Raw genomic sequence first — 6,000 nt, 5'->3', positions numbered from 1 at the left:
GCTTATAAATCCCTGTTGGGAGGGAGAAAAAAAATCTTTGGAGGTGAATGAAATATCAAATCACAAGACTCCTATGTAGATTTATGATTGCATAAGAAGCTTGATCATTTCCATATACTGAAATGTGCTGTCCTCCTGAGCCTGCCCAGCCCTTCCAAGAGAGGAGGCGCTCGGTTCTGCCTTGATCAATGTTGACTATGAAGCAAGAAAGGAGGGAGGTGGGGGTGGAAAGCAGGCTGGCACCAGATGGAGCGGGGTCTCGGGAAAGGTCAAGGTTAGCTCAGGCTGCTATTGAGTCGGTAGCAGCCTCACAGATAGATCTCTGCCTCGAAGGCACCCACTGGGGCTTCTCAAAATCAAATCTAATAGAAAAGGCAGTCACAGAATGAAATCGCTTCATCTGAATGCTAAAATTGTTATTAGGCTACATTAGAGAGATATCAGGCACGTGGGTACCAAAAAAGGGAGCATGCCTAGCAGTTTGTGTCTGAAAGAAGAGCTATGAATATGTTGATAACATCAGTAATAAGCAAGTAGAAGAGATGGTATCTTTTATTTATTTATTTTTGTCTGAAGGCCAGATTAACATATTAAATGAACATTTTTTCCCTCTTTTTTGTAGGACAACCTTGGAATTTTTCTTTGGTGGGCAGGGCAGGTGTGTGTGATCATTCAGTCCAGAAAAAGGTGATCTTTATTGATTCAAGAAGTTTGATTCACTTAAGGAATTTTGTTAGCATCTTTGGCCAGGTGCGTGCCTTTGGATATCTGTTCCTCAGGCATTCAGTTAACACGGCTGTGGGAACCAGCCTTCTTGGCTTTGGACCACTGGAGATCTGTCAGAGGTCTTCCTCCTCTCTCTCTTCCTCCCCTTCGTCTTTTGCATTCACATTCTTTTTGGAGACAGAAGTGTTTCTTCCCCTCACAGGCAAACTGCAACCTAGGAGCATGCCTGGGACCAGACATACCTAGCCTGTTGGGTTAGCCACACTACTATTTTTCAGACAGTCTATCCCCCCCAATTATCATAAGGAAACCCACATTAGCTGTTTGTAACCTACAGCACAGCTATATCTTAAAGAAGGATTTAGTCTTGTAAAATAAATGCGAGCTACACTAGATTAAACATGATGACTGCACTCCAAGGGTTAATAAATTTAGAATTAACAGATCATCCCAGCTTGATACAGCTACTATAGATGATTTAATATGCAGCCTAAGCAGGTTGACAGTCAGCTCACAGATGCAGATAAGATCAAACAGTCTCTTGATTCAATAGATTGAATGGTTGTACTGAGTGTCTAGAAGGTGAGTGACAGAACATATATGGCAGGGGTTCTGCTAAAGAGGAGCTTCGATTCCCAACTGCTTTGTGCACTGGTTTTCTTTTCCTAACAGTTCACCTTCTGTGGCAATAAAACCCAGAGCAGGGGCTTAAAAATCCTCCTCATCATATAGAGTAATGGGAGCTTGTTTAAGTTTTGAGTAAGGAGAAGATGGATACCTTTAATATCAAGATCTATTTCTAATTAGTTCTGCCTGGCAACTAATATTCACCAGTCCCCCTCTCTGTCCTCACAGTCAGGGCTCCGCAGACAGACAAGATTCCTGGATGATGCAGACGAAGGCAGGGTCATTGCTGAAATTATATAGGTAATTTCCTCAGTCCTCCACTGTGCTTTAGCCGTGACAGTCTGAAGAGGGAAATGAGGTGCAGAGCTGAGTGGAAATTCCAACTCCAGTCCATAGCCACTGTGAGGTGTTCACACTAGGAGAGAGATCATGTTTCTGAAACTGATGTTAAAAAGTGGGGGCCTAGGCATTGGGAGATTGAGGGGGACCCAACAGAAAAAGTGGAGTCCCTGTGTCATCAAGGGTTACTTTGATGGCTCTGACTAGAGTTTCTAATACCTGAGTTTTTTTTTTAAATAAAAGGTGTAATTCCCTTCATCTGTTCCAACTGTAGTATTTAAACAAGACAAAAACTATCTTAATAGAAGTGTATGCCATCTGATGTGATGGACAAGTTTATAACAGTTTTCATGATTTGATCAAGAGCAAGGGCTCCTTCTAAACCCATTAGATTCTGTCGTGTGAATATATATTCAGGCAATTTAAAAATGCATATTATGTATTCAATAGACCGGCACAGGTCTGAATTGTATCATGTTACTCTGTTCTATCAATCCCCCCTCCCCAAGTCTTAATATGAAAATCTGTAATAGAATGACTATAGAGCTATGGCAATCAGGTTTCCAATGTTCTAACTTGGTTGTTTCACTTATTTATTTTATTTCATTTTATTTTTGAATATCAGACTGTCCAGTCCACACAATGAGCTAATGGCCCACAACATTTTCCTTTAATAAATAAAGCCATCTAAAACTGAATAATAGCTCTACATGCTGTTAACACTTTAACTTTTTTTGTCTAACCTTAATGTCCTAGTGGGTAGCACGATATTCTTCTAATTCAGAATTTATGACTGTTGGATAGCCTCTAGAACATTCTAAAAATATTTCATTTCTTAAAAATGCTGTTTCAAGTCTTGATGTGGGATGTGTTTGGGAAAAGTAAGATCTATCTCTGTGTAACCTGTATATTGAAAGGTTTCGAGCTATAAGCGAATCCTCTGAATTTTAGGCGGAGGAAGGTGATTAAAGTGAATTTGTAACTGGCAGGAGGAACTCTGGACCCAGGCAGGAACCCCAGGCTGTCCCTTGGAGCAGGGGGAGTGGACCTTTATTTCACGTATTAACCAGATCTAAATGCTTCCGAATTTTATTCTCCCTTTCTTGGACAACCAGCGATTGCAGCAGGGGGCACCACCAACATACGAATTACTTGGAAGTAGGAAGCTCTGGCTCTCCCGTTTCCCCTACTACTTGGAGGCATAACCACTGAAAACAGTTATCTCTCAGAAATTTGCATATTTATGGTGCCTCCTGCAGGTTCCTGTGATTGCTTTACAGTCAGGAAAGGTAACAGAAAAATATAGACCCTCCTTTAAAACATGAAAAAAGGATCATGTAGGAACAGTGACTCTAATAGGAGACTAACCCTTGCAAAGCCTCTAGCATGAAATTTGTTTCTGGAACATTTTTGTTTTGGTTTTGTTTTAGGATTTGAAGGGAATATTTTGGAAGTTTCAGGGCCCCAGTCTCTGTCTCCTTGAAAATAGATATTGGAAACTACTTAATATTTTGAGAAAAAAGATTAGCAGAGGCTTACTTATTCATTGAATGAATACCTCTAAAGAACAGAAAATGTCTTACAGACAGAAAAAAAGGCACCTGATAGATCATTTAAAAGCCTAGTTTCATGGCACATATACTTTTTTAGTCCTAGTCATCAGCAATGAACAAATGTGCAGTGTAGCTTTGGATATAAAACTTAATTAGGTCTCAGAAGAGAATAGTTTCGTTTTTGTTGGCTCTGAGTTCCAAGGATACCTTTGATACACCTTTTCTTTCAGCCCTTTCTGACCTTCTTTGTGCAAACTGTACATGGGCCAAGACACTCTGGTCTGTTTGGTTCTGGATGCCAGATTTCTGTTACTCTGCTTGCTCTCTTGAAAAGCATTCCGCCAAAGTAAGCATCATAATTGAAATTAACCCAGGAAAATCTAACCTTATCTCCACCTCAGGACCAAGGTGCGGTTACCGTGATGTTTTATCAGGGTTTCAGTTCAGGGGGCGGTTTCCTGCACTCTTCCGTTGGCGATCCTTGAACACAGGGATGTGGGGGGGCAGGCTGAAGCTTTAATTCTCAGTTGTCCAGTTTTCCTGTATCTTCATCAGAACCTCATCCTTATTTTTATCAGGTCTGTTGCATTTAATTTCCTTCCTTCTTCAAAGGCCGGGGTGAAGGGCTCATAGAACTGTTATCAGCCACCATCAGCAAATATGCTTACTGCTGGTGGAGCTCCACAGTATACAGCCGTCTCCTTCTATATCCTATGCTTTCTCTGGAAATTCCTATCAAAATCGAGGGGATGAAAATAATTTTTCCTGCAATTAGACTTTACACAGTAAAGACACCATGCAGTAAAAATAATACGTGCTATCAATAATACGTGGGGACATAAATGTCCAAACTGCCCGCAGAAGGGCTCTCTCACATCACACATTTGTCACCATGGCAGTGTGTGTGCACATTGCACTCTTTGAGTGTGACACTGGACGACACAGCTGCTTGTTATTCTGGCTAGGGAAATTCTCATTAAAATAATTACTACCATCACCTTATTGTTATTTCAGTGCGAGTTTACCCACAATGTTTGGGTGTTCACCGTTAGGTTGAAATATATATATATATATATATTTCACTGTTAGTGTTTATTTCCTTGCTAGTGGTCAATCTCTGGTTCCTAAAAAATGAAGAAAATATATATAATCCCTGACCTCAGGGGATGTTTGGTCCCTTTCAGCGCCCATAGTAAAGAGCTTCTTCCTTGTAGAATATTTAGAATGGAAAGTAATGAATTGAAATTTTTTACCGTGGTCAGAGATGGGTTAATTCAGAATATTTCTACACACTGGGTATTGTGTCATTCTTCCTGGGAATAAAACAGCTGAAAACACAAGCCTGAACTCAGCACTTAAAATTTTCTCTTTGTCACATTCATTTCACAAGATTGAAACCTTTAAATTTGAAGACCAGTGGACATAAAATAATCCAGGTTGCAAGTCTAAAGATATTACTAAAGGTGAAATTATACATATAGTTTTGTAAAGTAGTTCCTTTTTGGTTTGAGGCTGCTTCTCACTTGATTTATTTATGCTTAAATAAAAGAAAAATATTGAGAGTTGCAAGTTCCCATTAAGGAGAGTAACTTCCTGTAAAGCATCTATTTTAAAATGAGCATTAACTTTCTAGAATCTTTAAATCAACGCATCTGAAAGATCGAAAACCTTTAGCAAAATCCCCTATGTGCACAATACTCAAATAGTTAATTTACTGTCAGAAACTGAGTTTATTTAAAAAATTCACTAATCTTGTATATTCTTCTACTAATTAAGCTCAGAGTTCAGGATTGACTGTGTTGAAAAGAGGGTCATGGTTCCTTCCCCATTATGTTTGAAGAGGACGCACTGACATTTCCCTTACTCCCTGAGCAAGGCCACAAAAATCGCCATTGAGGGTGGGTCGGGGGCCATTGCCTACATAAGGCTCTGTGAGCCTTGCCTCTTTCAAATTAGAACCAGCTAGAAGAGGCTTTGATACTTACAGAAGGGAGAATCTGGAGAATCAGGCTCCAGAATTAATCTCTCAGAGTTCCTCTGTGTTGCAAGGCACTTGGATTTTGGCTGTTTAAATATTGTATTGCATTTCAAAATCCAAGAACTGAGAACAATCCAAAGGACATGTTTATCTATGGTACATAGGAGTTGGAAGTTTCTGGGGATCTAAGTGGTCTACTTTGTAAGCCTTTCATTCACATCCCAGACCTTTCCTCGAGCCCTACTCTGTGCGGAGAGAGGAAAAAGATGGAAATGACAGAGGCTCTGCCTTATAAGCACTGATGACCCAGGACCTGAGCCACGTGGTAGATTGCATGACATAAGTTATGATAGAACACACACACAGAAAAACATGCAATTGTTTCCACCCAGCACAAATGGGCTTGCAGTTCATAGTGTTTATGTTAGATGGCAGTTTAAGGGACCCTTACTTAACTATTTAAAAAGTGAAATCATACAATTTTCCACCATATGCATACTTAATTTATTAGTGAGCAGGCACAAATACCTGCGTATTTTTCGCCTGCAGTAACAACCAGAAACACATTTGTGGAGTTCATTCCTTGATTCAACAAGTGTGTTAAAGGCCTGCTGTATGTCAGAGGAGCGACACAATGTCATTAACAATGACACACTCACACATGCATGCTAGAGATGCTCCACAATACTGCCTACAAAACAGATGTATAGAAAGCTCATTTCTCAAAAGTAACTGGTTAGGCTATTTAAGAACATCAAAAAAAAATGAAAAAAACTC

The sequence above is a fragment of the Sturnira hondurensis genome, unplaced genomic scaffold (assembly GCF_014824575.4).
Source record: "Sturnira hondurensis isolate 20B ecotype Veracruz unplaced genomic scaffold, ASM1482457v3 Scaffold0006413, whole genome shotgun sequence".
NCBI classification, from domain to species: Eukaryota; Metazoa; Chordata; class Mammalia; order Chiroptera; family Phyllostomidae; genus Sturnira; species Sturnira hondurensis.
This window is presented reverse-complemented; position numbering follows the sequence as displayed.